Source organism: Coturnix japonica, chromosome 5, assembly GCF_001577835.2.
Source record: "Coturnix japonica isolate 7356 chromosome 5, Coturnix japonica 2.1, whole genome shotgun sequence".
Taxonomy (NCBI): domain Eukaryota; kingdom Metazoa; phylum Chordata; class Aves; order Galliformes; family Phasianidae; genus Coturnix; species Coturnix japonica.
In genome coordinates, this window is record NC_029520.1 from 35662527 (window position 1) to 35678425 (window position 15899).

The following is a 15899-nucleotide window of genomic DNA, read 5'->3' on the forward strand; positions in this document are numbered from 1 at the left end:
GGGAGCGCGGCACTGCCGGCAGCCAGCGGGGAACCGAGGGGAGGGGAGAGGCTCGGCCTGAGGCGGCGGCCAATGGGACGGCAGGGCGGGATGGCCCAGCGATGGTCGGCCGTGTGGGCACCTGCTCCAGTCGGTGCCTGCAGTTCTAAGCGGTGCCATGATCGATGCAGGGGGGGCGGGCTGTGCCCGGTGAGCGCTGTGCACAGCTCTTATCGTTCTAAGTGAGAGAGATTATGAGGGAATGGGCTCCCTCGGGACCTGCGGGCTGCCCTGCTGAGCGGGACTCGGGCTGGGGCACAGCGGCCTTCCTGAAGGACAAACGAAGGCGTCAGTGAGCGCTGTGGTGGGAGAGCTCCGGGCTGAGATCCACCAAGCAGTGACTGAGGAGCAGGTTGGACGGGGCCCTGGGCAACCTGATCTAGTAAAGGTGTATGTTTGGTGGCCCTGCCAGGCAGGGGGGTTGGAACTACATGATCCTTGAGGTCCCTTCCAACCCGGGTCATTCTGTGATTCTGTGAGGAGGTCTGTTGTGATATGTACGGCGACTCCATTAATAGGCAGAAGCTTTATAGAAATTGAATGGACATTCCCATGTTAAAATGTTTAACATCTCTGTGCTTTGGATCACAGCTATGCACACTAGGTGTGGGAGTGCTTGCCAATGAGCCCAGCACTGCAATGAAGCGGTGTTGGTTTTCTACCTGTCATCTGGGTTGGCAGCTTTGATTCCCAAATTTCACTGGCGTCACCAACAAAAACAAACTCCCACGAAAATAAAAGCACACCACCTAACAGCTGGTAGGAGGAGGGCAATAACACTAACATGCCTAAGTAAATACTGGAAAGGTAGAAGAGTCTGACCTTTGGTTTCTCCTGAGTAATTGAGAGGGAAGGGCCGTGGTATTTACTAGAATGTAATTGGAAAGAACCGCAGTAAATCTCAGCACAACACAAAGCCAGCAGGGAGGTGGATTTGAGCAAACAGTCTCATCCTCTTCTCTCAAATTTGCTATTTTTGATAGTGGTTGTGTTCTTTGTTCCTTCTGTGTTATAGTTGCATCCTGGGGCCCCTGTCATGAATCTCACTGCAAGCTGGATATGAACATAGGGTTCTTAGCAAAAGTTAATTAGTTTCTGTGGAACTCATTTTTCTTTCCCGAGGAAGGCTTGGGAGAGCTTTACAGCTTCTTTCAGCCCATTTATGGGCGGAGCAACGTGTCCAACATGCTTCATATCTCTGAGTCACCTGTGGACACGAGAGGTTTTCATAATGAGGATACAAACACCAGCTCAGGGATAGCAAGTCCAGGCTGGGTGTGGGTCCACAAAGGGTTAGCTCTGTGTGAGGCCATCTTCCTATTGTTGCAGGCTGTGGCTGCCACTGGAGCGGGTACAGACTTGTCCGAGAAACATCCTTTCTTCAGCCGGTTTCAGTAAGCAGTGACAAAGCCAGCAGCCAGGATGGGATGGGCCATGTCCCCTCTCTCATATTACAAGGCAGGACTGCAAAGCTGGTGCTGCTAGGAAGGTTCTAGTGATCAAAACCTATGTTCAGCTTTTGGCTACTTGCGCCAAGTGGAGTTTCTTCATTGCATGTGCAGTTAGTGCTGTTGGTGAAGCTCATGGACCACTCTTGCTGCTGAGATTTTTCTGGAGAAGGAGCAGAGAGCTGCGCTTGGGCCTCAGACGCACGCTGACTTCAGCAGTGAACCAGGCTAGCATGGTGCTTGAAGGACACCTTTCCCCTTCTGGTACAGAGCAGGGTGAGGGAAAGCCACGCTCACCCTGGGGTTGTTGTGACAAAAGGGCCCAGGATGTCCATGAGGACAGGTCCCAGCATGGGGATGCCTCACAGGGCACAGCTGGTGCCATAGACAGCATCAAGCACATCCCATAGAGCTCCTGGTGTTATGCCTGTGGGCAGCTCTGATCAGGCTCAGTGTGACGTGTGAGGTTTCTGTGTTTACAGATGATTGCAGCTTGTGTCCTTTGTCTACATGGCTGCACAGAAGATGATCCAAATAAACTCAGAACAAATTCAAGTTCTGAACTTCCTTTTAGGTCCAAACAGGAAAAGACCAGACTGCTTGAACAGGAAGCTTCTGCTGAGACTCCAGGAAAAAAAAAAAAAGAAGTGATTACCATCCTGAGAGTACTCAGCCTCCTGAGCTGGAAGATGATGATGAGGAAGAGAATAACACCTCCATAATTCAGGAGGAAACAGCAGCTCACTACTCAAGGTAGGCTGTCACAAGTCCATGGAATCAGATGGAATCCACCTGAGGGTACTGAGGGAGGTAGCGGAAGTGATTGCTAAGCTACTTTCCATCATTAATCAGCAATCCTGGTCAACTGTGGGTGTCTCAAATGACTGGAAATTTGCTAATGTGATGCCCATCTATAAGGAGGGGCAGAAGGATCTGGGGAACTACAGGGCAACTGTCAGCCAGACCTTGGTACTAGGGAAGGTCTTGGAGCAGATTGTCTTGAGTGCAATTACTTGGCGTGTTCAGGACAGCCAGGGGATCAGATCTAGCCAGTATGAGTACATGAAAGGCAGGTCCTGCTTGACCAACCTGATTTCCTTCTGTGAGCAGGCAACCTGCCTAGTGAATGAAGGAAAGGGTACAGATGTAGTCTAGCTAGACCTTTGTAAAGCCCTTGGCTGTCTCCCACCACATTCTCCTGGACCGTCTGACAGCCTATGGCTTATAAACAGTTATATTCTTAGCTGAGTAAAAACTGGCTGGAGAGCTGCTCCCAAAGAGTGGTGGTGAATGGAGCTAAATCCATTGGCAAATGGTCATGAGTGCTGTTCTTTGAGGGTCAGTACTGAGGCTGGCCCTGTCTAATATCTTGATTGGTAATGAAGGGATGGAGTGCACCCTCAGTAAGTTTGCAGATGACAACAAGTTGGGAGGTATTATTGATCTGCCTAAGAGTAGGAAGGCCCTGCAGAGGGGTCTGGATAGGCTGAATTGATAGACTGAGTTCAATTTCTAAGCTTCAACAAGACCAAGTGGCACTTTGGTCACATCAACTCTATGCGTTGCTACAGGTTTGAAGCAGAGTGGCTGGAAATCTGAATGGATGAAAAGGATCTGAGGGTGTTAGTTGACAACTGGCTGAACATGAGCCAGAAATGTACCCGAGTGGCCACAAAAGCCAATGGCATCCTGGCTTGTATCAGAAATAGTGCAGTTGGCAGGACAAGGGAGATGATCATCCCTCTGTATGTGGCACTGGTGTGGTCACACCTCAAGTACTGTGTTGTTTTGGGCCCCTCACTACAAGAAAGACGTTGAGGTCCTGGAGTGTGTCCAGAGAAGGGCAATGAAACTGGCAAAGGGTCTGGAGCACAGGCCTTGAGAGGAATGGCTGAAGGAATTAGGATTGTTTAGTCTGGAGATGAGGAGGTTCAGGGGAGACTATTGCTCTCTACAACTCCCTGACAGGAGGGTGTGGTGAGGTGGGGGCTGGTCTTTTTCCCCAGGTAACAGGGATAGGATGAGGGTTAATAGCCTTAAATTGCACCAGTGGAGGTTCAAGTTGAATATTAGAAAAATAATTATTCTCAGAAAGAGTGTTGGGGTATTGGAACAGGCTGCCAAGAGTGGTGGAGTCACTGTCTCTGGTGGTTTTCAAGCGAAGTGTAGATGTGACACTTAGGGGCATGGTTTAGTGGGCATGATGGTGATGGGTTGATGGTTGAATTAGATGATCTATGTTGTCTTTTCCAACCTTAATGATTCTATGATTCCCCTCCTGTGGGCTGGCACTGCAAACAGTCTTACTGAGCCATCTGAATGAAGCAAGAAACTGTATGAGAAAAATGAAATGAGTCAAATGGAAGAGTACACCACAAGTAACAAGTCAGTCAGGGATTGCTGCACTCGAAGCTCATATCGACAGAGAGCTTACATCACTGGCATGAGTCAATGCATACAGTTGCGAATCATCTGTAGGTTTGGGGATCACAGGGCAGAGTTGTGAAGTTTGGAGACAGCATAAAACAAACTCAGGAAGGAGCAGTTGGGTAACCAGTGGGACACTGTAAGGTAGCAGGAAAATTTTGGTGTATCAGTGTCCCAAACAGAACTTGGGGCTTCCTTCTACAGTAATTAGAGATTATCAGAACTTATGTCTGAGGGCTGTACTTTCATTAGACAAAGGAGTTGACAGCTGAGACAAAACTAGTTATGTGAATCAAGTCAGCTCTATGGGGAATCTCAATTGAACGTCTCGAGGTGGCTGTAGTCAGAAATGAGCCTAATTCTTCAGTTTTCACATTTGCAATTCGGACAGAATAAGTAGTTAGTCAAGGCAGTTAGTAGCAGGTAGGTTGCTTTGGAAAGGGACAGTCCCCAGTCTCCAAGTGTCTCTCCTTCATCTTCAGTCTCCAGGCACAAACTGAACTGAACATGAACTCACTGCTGAAGGTGTAATTGAAAAGGCTACAGTTCGGGCAGACCTATGTAGTGCTGTGTGTGTATGGTGGGTATTGGTTTTGTTTCTTGTTTTTCTTTTACAGTTTCAGTAACTTAGCACTGAACCTTACACTGAACTGTGTAAGGAAATAACTACGGGGAGGCACCAAATTTTAGCTTGAGTCTGAATGGCAGAACGTGTGTCTGAAGTTTAGGGAAAGAATCAGAAGGAGCATGGAAAGGTCTTTGGGGATCTCATAGCTAATTAAATAGCAGTTTAAGAAAACACAGAGCAATAAGAGTGTCCCAGGAGAATCTGTCAAGACAATAGCTAAATTTCATGGAAAGCTGGAGGGGCCTTGGAGTAGGCCTTAAGAAGGAACGATACTTGTTTGGGAGATTGGCTGGTCTGGTGTGTGAGTGACCATTCTGTCCTCAGCTTAGAAAAATGTTGAGTTCTCACAATGGTTTGCTTCCTTCTGCTGAGGCAGGCAAGTGCAGGTAAGTACAGCTCTTTTTCTTCCATCCTTCCTTTATTTCTTTCTTTATTTATTTTAGCAGTGTTTAAATTAGCTGGTTTAAATTTAGCTTAGCTGACAGTTATGTTTCTGCTTCTGGAAAGATTCTCTCACTCCCTAAGGCCTTCTGTGGTGAATGCCACAGTTCTAAGATCACCACAGGTTTTCTTTCACCTTTTCACCTCTTCACACGCTGGTTTGGATCAGAATTTGTAAATGTGGATTGTTTGCTGCCCAGTAGGTTTGTCCAGAGAAATTAGCCAGGCTTGCATTAAAACGGGAAAGATGTCACGGTGGGAGATTTGTGACTGGAGATGCAAGAGGACTGAGAGGATGTAGGTACTGAAATATGTATATGAATATGAGTCTGATAAGCTGTAATAAAACTAATGTAGGATGGGGTAGATGACGTGTGTAGGATCAGGCTGCTGGCCAGCAAAACTAGGCATGGGAGGGAATCCAGTATATTAGAAGAGATTAATAACTTTAACCACCTACTTAACCACCTACAGTTATTATTCCTTTTACGTACAGCTTTAATCCTTCAGTTAAGAAAGAAGTAGGCAACTAACTATACCAAAGGTGTGTTATTCTGCAAGTTTCAATTGGGGCTGACTGCCAAGATCATCCTAGCCTTGTTTGGAGCTTTCCTTGTGATTTATCTGTTTTTCTTTGCATCCCCAATTTTCAAGACTCCAGTGCAAAATAGCATTCATAACTTTGTTCCTTCATCCACCCTGTTCAGACTTGTGGATGTTTGCCTTTCATTTGGTCAGTGACTTGTGTAGTGCTGTAGAGTGGAGAATGACATTTCTCCTTAGCAGAGCTGAACTGTAGGTTGCAGTTGACTTAAGGTCAGCAATAACATTCACATACATTCACTGTTTTGTCCAGCCCTTGGCAACACCTGCTTTTTTTCTGGAGCCTTAAGTCTGAATCTTTTCTTATGCCATCACAGCAGAATTACGTGGAGATGTGTCCTCTCTCAGGTCTCTCTCTAGCACTATAGCACCAACAAAGGCTGTAGTTCCTGGAACTCTTGCATTTACCACTGAGAAGAGTTGATATGAGTTAAAACTATCCCAGCAAAAACAGTGAGCTGTGTTAAAAGAGCAGGAGTAGCAGGTTTGGGAATGGACAGTTGAGGTGGAACCCATTATTTTATCATCGTTCTTGTCATGTTTTGTTAACGGCAGTATGGTCTGACAAAGTCTGTGGTCAAGGTGCAGGAGTACTGGCAGAATGGGGGTGAAATAAGCGTGTATATACTCAAAACAATGGTTGGAAGTGTGGTAATTACAGCAGCTTCTGGTCTTCTATGTGGTTCCTGTGGTACACTGTTAGTCACCTGTATTGCCCCAGCTTTCATATTCTTCCATGGACATTCATTGTCACTTGTGCTGATGGCTGCTTGGTTTGGTGAGTGGTAAAGCAGTGTGATAGAAACTGTCCTTAGGTCTCGGATTCATTTCCTTGTTGATAGTGCTTCTTGCGTCTAAATAGGCCTCAGTCTCTTTTCAGTTTTGGGGTTCCCTAGAGCATTCACTATTAGCTCCCCCACCTCAAACACAGGATTTGATCCTGCATATTTGATGTGATGTGGGCTCCTTTTTAATGGCATGCTCACTTATCTCCCCAGCTCTAGCATTAAGTTAGGTCCTGTTCCTGTAGGCAGTGACCAGGTTCTGTGCTTTTTCGGCTGTCACTGAGCCAATGAGTTGATTTTTATCTTTTATTTTTCGTGGCTTGCTTTCTTAGTCCATGAAATGAGTTTAGTGAGACCATTACCCTCTCCATGGAAGATGAAATGAAAGGCTGCATCTGTGCTGTATAATAAACAAAGCCCTAATTTACATGTAAATGCGTGTGATATCGCTGTAGCAGCAGAGTTGTACCAGTGAAGCCCTCCTTATGTGCAGGCAGCTTATGTCAGCAGAATAGGGTGCTTTTTTTTTTTAGCAGAACTTTTCCAAGCACTGTCAGCCAAATCAGCAAAAACCATTCAATACCAATATAACTGTGTCCTCATTAGGACCCAGAGCCTCATCATAGTTTAATTCCTAACTTCTTTTTAGGCACTTAAATGCTTTTGATAGTCTGGGCCTAAGACTTAGCTGTATGGAAGAGAAGCCAAACGCTCCTCCCACTGATACGCTGGCAAACAAGTTCAGAACAGATGTGGCCTTTCCTTATCAGTAGCTGCAAGCGCTTTGAGAAACGGGTAAAAGCACTGAGCCTGGCACAGGGTGCTGTGGCTGACTTATAGGAGAACTGCAGCTGTTTCTCCTTGTTCTGACAATATTGTTGGTACCACAGAAAACTGGTCAAGTTCCCCCTTATTCACCTGGTCCTATGTGAAGAGCAGAACTAAAAGCCCTTGTAGGCCACTGACACTACTGATAGGGGAGTGGAAGTGGCAGTGTCACTTGGGAGGGTGTCTATGCTTGTTCCTGTTGTGAAAGGCTGTGCCAGCCCCTGACTTTTGCAGCCCCTTGGTTGTAGCATGTATGAGAGGATGCTTCTCCTTTGCTGAAGCCTTCTCCTTTGCAGCCGCTGTCCCTGGTCCCATGGCTCAGACTTTTTGCTTCAAGTCCATGTCCCTGTAGCCCCCAGTTTCCGACCGTGAAGATTGTGGTATAATGTAATTCTCATCAGCTGGGAGCACTTTGAGCACTTGGTACAAGTCTGTAGAGGAATGTGACCTTTGAACATGCCTTAACTTAAGGGAAGTAAATCACAGCTCCTCACCTAGGCATTTTGCATTGAAGAGGTGCCATAAAGAAAGTCATAGAAGAAGGGTGGATAGATAAGGCTGTGAGGAACACTGTGGGATCCAGCTAAGTCAGTCAGGCTGGCAGAGAGCTTGATCAGCTGGGGAATTAGTGGCAACAAGCATTACATGTTTATTATCTAGGAGTCAGGACTGGGCATTTTGTCCTCTGACTGGAATAGGAGGCTGCAGTTCCTGAAGTGCAGAAGAGAGATGTGCGTGTGGCAAGTGTAAGAAACAACTATAGGAAACGTTGATATTCATGGGAAGATCACAAGCCTGGTGAAGGTTCTGCAGGTCTGAGCAGTTGCTATATCAGACATAGCCATAAGGGGGAAGTGTGTGCTCAGGCATTAGATGCCTTTCTCTGTACCAGAGCAGTCCCAGCTTGGTTGGCTGTAGGTTCTGCAGGCAGCAGGGACCCTTCCCGTGTTCTGCCTCCTGTGTGGGGCTGCAATAAGGGGCCTCTGCTTCCTGAGAGGTACCCGAGGTCAGGCATAGTCAGGCATACAGGTAGTGAAGATGCAAGTGGACAGAGAAAGGAGATGCATGGGCATGTGAATTATGTGCTTATCACTTCTTGTAGAGAGGGGAGGATTTGCTGTGTAATCCTGACCAGTACTGCAATAATTGGGGACACCTGAGCAGCCAGGTAGGGAAATCTGCTTCAGCCATGTGCTTGAACAAGTACATCAGATCACTCTTCCATTAGCTGGATCACACTCAATTAGGGCCTTCTGGCTTGAGGATGTTCGTGTTGGAGTGCTTTTGGGAGGGGCAGGGAATCTCAAGAGTAAGCTGAAGTAAGTGTGGGGAGCTTGAGATGATTACAAAGAACAGGATAGATCCAACAGGCTATGGGCAGGCATCCTGCCTGCAGTCTAAGGAGACATTACCTGAGGCAGTTTTCTGAGCATTTTAGAGGTCTTGTGTAGAGCTTGTGTAGAGCACACGAGCTAAGTAGCGGCAAGTGGAACATGGTTGTTAGCAACTGCTTGGACCCTAGTAGATGTCACGGTATGAGCTACTTCATCATTTGCTAGGTGCTTGTCATTTGCCAAGTGCTGGTTAAAACTCTCCAACACAAGGCAGAAAAGGACACTGGTACTGTGTGATATGGAAACTTCAAGCTCCAGCAAGTTGATGCCTGCTGGGGCCAACAGGCCCTGTTAGCTGGAGCTGTCACCTAGGTATGTTTGAGGAGTTTCCACTTGCTGTCTGAACTCAGTGAGGGCTGCTTTGTGTCCACCACAGTGGTACTGCCCAAGCTCTAGCTATGCTGGCACCTTCTTGAAGAACACACGGAATATGCTGTGACTGGTATCTGTGGATATGTCTCCAGGCTGCCTGGTGGTGTAAATGAAAGCTGAGTTGGAGTGATTTGTTATGACTGTTACCTGAAATCAATACCTTGACTGTTGCATGGCAGGGGGTTTAGGGATGCAGCTCACAGTTTCTACCTACTTTGTTCCTGCTGTGTTATGAAATCAGTTGCTGCTGTGCTCCTGCTTCCCTGCTGTCAACAGGGAGTTGGACTTTCCTTCAGGGACCCATGGGGTACATTGAGGAGAAACAGGATTAATGTTGATTTCCTGTAGTTAACTGCCAAGAAATGTGAGCAGCGTGGTCCAGTCAGGAGCACCAAGTGACCTGACCACCAGCTTCCCTTGGGTTTTGTACTGCACAGAGGCATATGGCTTTGTGTCTTGATCAGTGTCTTGGGGCCTTTTTTCTCTCAGGGAGAAACAGAGGAAAGCAAATAATACAAAGTTCAATTTATTCTGTGCTCATGTCGTGGAATCGAAACAAAATGCATCCAAGAATAAACTGCACAAGATCTATAGGCAGGTGTTGTGCCAGCTTTTGGTGGCTGGCAGGCTGTGCATTGATTTTGTGCTTATAAAGCATCTTACACCTACGCAGCAGAGGGACCTATAGCTGTAGGAACTGAGACCGAAAGCCTGTCTGGTTCTCTTGAGGCACAGAGCGCGTGAATGGGAGAGAGCTGAGAGAATGTGTATGGCTCAGCAAGTGTATGTTGTCTGCGTCATTCATGAGGGGTAGCGGAGGTGTTACAATGTATCCGTGCCCTCCCTGTGTGGGGTGGCCAGGGGCAGAGAAACAATGTGTGTGTTTGGTTACATGTGCTGTCTGCTGCCTGTGCTGCACACAGGGCAGATGTGCAGGAATGGCTGCGTGTAAGGACACAAGGGGTTGCTTTGCAGTTAAATGAGGCACAGCATTACCATGGCGACCGCACTCTCCTCTCCTTTCCATGCCAGACACCAGGCTCCCAGGCAATAATGTTTGCATGTTGTTCTGGAAGGCCTGGACTCACTCCTGCTCTTATAAGAATGTTTGAGGGCTGTGTTACTCTCTCTCTAGACTGGAGAAGTGGTGAACATGGGGGTGTAGTGAAAGAGGGTCACTAGTTGGGCACCTTCCACACCAGTTGCTGGTGCAGCACAGAAATGTAAGCACTGTAGTTTGAACTGCTACGATACATCATCATCCACACAGTGTTCTCAGGAGCAGTGAAGTGAGCCAGCTGGCAGTTTTTCGGTACATAGTGTGTGTGTGCAGAGAGCTGTCAGTTGGAGGACCCTGCACCCATGCTGCAAGAGAGGTGCTCACAGTGAACAGCTTCAACCACAGCAGCAGTAGGAGCTTGAAGCTCTCCAGTGGTAGGTACTAGAAGACTTTAAGGTAGACACAAGGTAACTGTGCACCAGAAGAGAATGCTTCCTTGCACCTACTGTATTCATGTTCGCTGTGATGCTTATACAGACTGTGTTGTCTGCTCTTACTGAGTTGAATCAGACCATGTCCCGTGCTACAGGTCCTGGCAAAGAAAGTAGAGCTGCATCTTCCAGGGAATAGATATCCCAAGATGCATTCCTTGGAGACCTTATTCCTTTCATCTTCAGAGGACTTTACTCTTTCATCAGCTCTCCAGGTTTAGTATTCACATGTCTGTGAGGCTTTGTAGCCTAAGATGTCTGGAAATGATTGGGCTGGAGAGGAGCACTGATGCATCTTCTGCAGACTTGTATGCAAATTTTGGAAAGAATAAAGCAAGTAGGTGGTCCCGCCAGCCTGAAGGTTGAAGTGGCACAGGATACCAGAGAGGTGCTGTAGAACATCACATTCCTTCTGTTGCACTGTAACATTACAGATGTGCAGAGCACTACTAGAGGGAATGGTTCAGTTCTCTTCCTCACAGATGTGCCTGTTGTAGCACATGCCAATTGAGTGTCCACCTTTTCCCTTTAAGGGTTTTTGTTTCAAGCACAGAAAACTGTGCTGGACTCAGATAAACAGGCGCTGTCATCTTGCAGAGGTCTGGCAGAAGAACATATAGCTGCAGTTCTGCAAGGTGAAACAGTTTCTCTACTCAGCAGAGACTTGCTAATTCACACAGTCATGAGGTCTCATTAGAAACATATTTTTAAATGAAAAAGCAAGGAAATAATGCAAAATAGATTTGAATATATTCCAGGTAATAGCTAAATTTTTCATAGTAAAAACCAATAATAGATCAGTCTGTGTGCTACAAACATGTAATCATAAAAATATATCATGGGAGGCTTCTGCTATCTGTTCTTGGCTTAGCACTGACCTTGTCTATTAGATCTCAATTAAATAACTCTGACTAATGTTGTTCTTTCTCTCTCTCCTGCTTTTCTGTTGCAGAAAATAATATCCAGTGATAAAAACACCGAGTACCTGGACACTTAATCAAAGGATGGGATGCAGAGTTACTTGGTAGGCTCCATGTCACCTGAAAAAATAGCATTTCCTGGGTGAATAATATGGAAAGGAGGCATTAGAGGTCTGTGGAGCCAGGGATTGCAGCCTTCAGTATTAAGCAGCCTCTGCTGCTCCCTAAAAAGCATGCAGTGATCATTGCAGCTACAGGAAAGGGGTAAGTAGGCCAGAGGGATCAGGAGCATGCTGTATCTTCACTTCCTATGTTTACTCACCTAGAATCCTCCTTTCCTGTAACTTCTCTCCTACTGTTTTGTCCTAGGAGAAGAACTGACAGCGAATTAGGCAGCAGTAGTGATAAGACTATATAAGACTTGCCCTGCTGCATAAAACTCCTGTGATGATAAGGGAGATATCTGCAGACTGATTCCACTTTTGGCCAAGGTAAGTATCGAAGCATCCAAGCACTGTGCCAAATCCAGATTTCTCCTAGAGCACAATGACAGCCAGGAAGGGCTTAGAAATATCTGTCCTGCACTTCAGTTTGATATCCAGGAGCAGCTCTTTCCAGAATTTAAACTCTGTTTGAAAACAAAGCTAGCGTTAAAGTTTCAACAACAACCAGCACCGCTGCTTGGACTGATTGTTTTTATGCAAGAACAGCACTTGAAAGATGAGTCTCCTTTCCAGTCTGTGCGCTCTCCCCTGGCCTCCTCCATCATTTCAGAATCAATAGCTGTTTCTGATTGCACCCCTCCCCTGCAGACCCTGCTCTTTGCTACCTCATTTTGGTTTTAATTTACCACTGCAAAATTGCAGTCATTTTTCCCCTATTGTAATTAAGAAACCTATCCATTAAGGAGAATGAAAACAAAAACAAAGCCTTCTTATCTGAGCCCTTAGCACAGAACAGAGACAGAAATGATTGGTGAGAAGATCAGGTCTAGAAAGCCGAGCCCTTTATTGATTCTTCTGGCTTTTCTCAGTAAATACAGAATGAGTTTTAAATTCACCTAGAAGGAAGCTAAAAGCCAGTGTGAAGCGCTGACTTCCCAGCACGAAAGAATAAAGAAACAGCGTCTTCTTACCTGATTCACTTCTTATTCTGTGTAGTTTGAATAGAAACATCTGGCAAATGTTTCATTGTACCTTGCTTTAATTCTATTTCAGTTTTAGCACATTCTGCTATAAATTGGCCTTGCACGTGTCTTTCCAAAGAGTAATGGTCTTGACCATAGTCAGAGCCTCCTAAGATGGGTCTTACACTTAAAATAGCAAGAACTGGATTGGGATAGAGGTAACTGGGCTAGAATTACTCTGACACTTCAGATTGTTCCTTTGCTCATGGGCACTCCAAAAGCAAAACACCCTAGGATCCAATGGATTTAAGTGAATCTAGTGGGTTTGGGAACTAGGATTCAGTCATTCATTTGTTGTTGGCACCTTGTTTGTAACAGAAATCGGCACTAGCTGAGAGGCTGGTCTACCACCTGAAACTGGAAAAGGTGTAGAGAAGGGTTACTAAGGAGCCAGGGACACAGGGCACATGATGTACAAGTAAATGTTGTGGGTATTGAGTCCTTCTGTGTGGCACAGAGGAGGCTAAGGCTGAGGAGCTACAAAGCGGTGGAGCCAAATTCTTAGTGGTAGTAGTAGATGGTAAGAAAAAAGCAAGGGAATTGTGCTTTGGGAAACTCAGGCAGGATATAAGACAACTCTTCTTCATAAGGTGAAGAGGGCAGTGCTGATACAGGTTACTGAAAGAAATGGCAGTCGTCATAGTGGAAGGTTTCAAAGTCTGTTGGATCATCTGTTGGCAACAGCACTCTTTCTAGTGGGAGGTTGGACTAGACAATTCTAGAGGTGCCTTGAGACCACTGTTTCTGTGGTCCATGGACTACAGATATCAATTGATGCAAGGAAAAGAGTCTGGATGATTTAGGCTGTAATTTGCACAATGGCAACTTTGATCTCAACTCCATTATAGCATACGTAGCATTATTAGGCAGTCTTCCATTATTTGCACAGGAAAATTATTTTGTTAAGGTACTTGTGATTGTCATTTGCTAAGTATAAATAGCTAAACTTATTTTGTACTGTGTTATAACTGTGTCAACAGCATCTTGTGCTACTTGTACCAGATTTGGTTATTAGGATGAATAGAGGCACTGGCAGAGTGTGAGTGAATGTCACCAGTCTTCTATCAAGGCTTTCTTAATGTAGTGGTCTTTTGAGGCCTCCAGCAACTTACTTTTCTGGATCATTAATTCCCACACTCTGTGTACATCTGTTGACTTTTTGAGGTAACATGTTCAGATGTAGGCAAGTCTTCTGATTTCATCAGAACTACAGCAAGCTTAGAGCACACTGTGTTTTAACTCAATTTTTTATCCTAATTAAATAGAAATAATTCTTGTCACTAATTACTTTCTTCTTTGTGTTAAATCCGTCCTGCTTGAGCTGTGATGCAGAGAATGGCAGTGGCCTACGTAAGTGAATATAAATCCAAGCTCTTGTCCGAAGTTGGTAAAATGCAACCTGGACTTACAGGCATGGCAGTAAGACTGAGATACTGTGCTGCTATGTGGGTATTTCCTACCAACTAGCTTATTCCCATTCTACCAGCTTCTCCCATATACTAGCTCAGCAGAGCACAAACAGCAGGGGTTAGATCCATTTTACTCCTTAGGTCCATCTTTTATCTGCTGAATTATCTGATGTGGAACAGTGAGGGGAAGAAAATGTCAACAAGCTCTCAAAGGAAAAATACCTAGAAGCAGAATCTTTAAGGCAGCAGGCACAGCTCTAGGGACTGCATTGTCAGTAAGTTACTGCCTGGTTGCCAAGAAAAGGACATGTAGTAAATCTGTCTTGGGCACCACTGTGCAGCCCAGTTTATAACAGTGGATTTCTCTAGCACGGTACTACCAGGAGGACTGAAATGCCAAGTTTGTACAGGCCGTTACCTCTTTACTGCAGATTTTATTTTTCCTTTACTGTAGAATATTAAAAAAAATGTATGACTAGTTGTTTTTATCTTTTGGACAGATAGTTTATCTATAGATCACACAATAAACAGAGTACATATGCTAAACAAGGTGCTTCATTTCAGGTGGCTTTGAGTTAAACACATCATTATCATGTGGTAATCAGCTCATTACACACATTTTCTTGCAGAACTAGCCCAGATAACCTCTTCTCTCCTTCCCCTCAACTGCACATAGCAGGGCATCCTAGAAGACTGATACCTATGGTACTGAAGCATTTGAGCTTGTGGCACTTGGGCAGTGCTCCTTTCTAAGAACTACAGAGGTTATCTCAGCATGTACTCCTATGAACAGAGGCAAATATCTGCGGTATTGATACATATAAAAATTTGGGCTATGAAAAATCCTGTTGGGTCATTGCAAACCTTAACAGATAAAGTGCAAATACTACAACCTGTTGTTGGTGTTGACCTGGCCACTGGTTTCTAATCATTATGCCCTGAAGAAAAAAAATAGTGGAGTACTTATAGATAGAGCCTCATTACTCCAACATCCAAGGGATGCTTCCTTTTCAGAACCATGCTCAGGATTATAATGTGTAGAAGTTCTGTGGTTTGCCCATCTGTACTCTGCTGTGAGTTGCCAACTTAATGCTGCTATTTACAGCTATTCAGGAAGTTCTCTCGCCTCATATTCCTCGTCTTCACACATGGATGACTTTAATTCTTTGGGGTCATTTCTATATGCCCACTTTTGGGTTCTTTTTTTGGGCGTTTGATACAAAATTATACTGAGTATATTTCTCAGTAGCATTAGATAATAAGCTTGACTGCAAGTCCGTAACTCATGTTTTCAGCACAGCCACATCTCAATAAAAAGACATCAATAATTGCTATTGCTGTTTTCCAGCATTTACTACTGTTACAAACAGTATGGATTCTTGTTCTTGGATCACAGATGGATGGGGCCCTGGGCAGCCTGGTGCAGTATTAGATATGAGGTTGGTGGCCCTGCCTGCAGCAGGGGGGTTGGAGCTTGATGATTCTTGAGGTCCCTTCCAAGCCAAGCCATATATGTTTGTAGGGAATTGAAGACATTTAAGAAATGAAAATATAAAGATAGTTCAACCTCAGCCTGCTACAGTCCAGTTTGGTTTTTAACTGCCCAGACCTTAGATCTAAGCTTTGGTGATAAGGGTGTAGGTAGATTTTTTACTTTTTTTCCTGAGTTAAGAACATAGTTTGCCTTCTCACTGTAAGGGAGATGAGCATTACTCTCCCTGTGCCCACCTACAAGAGCCACTAAAGGAGCTCTACTGCTCTCTGAGACCTACCCAGACCCAAGTTAACATTTATCTTTTGGTCATATTGTAACCTCTCTCTGTAACAGTATGCATTCTTCTAGGGCTTAACTGTAACTACACCAAACCCACCTCAGGTATAGAAAAGACACTCTTCTGGCACAGAACTTGGAAGTGAGATACTGAACA

The 15899-nt window shown here is 45.2% G+C and overlaps 1 long non-coding RNA gene across 3 annotated transcripts in view; it reads left to right on the forward strand.

Annotated features, from left to right (window-relative positions):
• Positions 1-15899, forward strand: part of LOC107315135 — a 22265-nt gene continuing 6366 nt past the window's right edge. Inside the window, exons 1-5 of one of the 3 annotated variants that reach the window (XR_004307611.1) lie at positions 1-391; positions 2062-2240; positions 11409-11640; positions 11746-11867; positions 14601-15742. This is a non-coding gene — a long non-coding RNA (uncharacterized LOC107315135). Of the gene's footprint in view, positions 392-2061; positions 2241-11408; positions 11641-11745; positions 12516-14600; positions 15743-15899 lie in introns of those variants that run through there. The other 2 variants (XR_004307612.1, XR_004307610.1) reach the window with 2 other exon arrangements.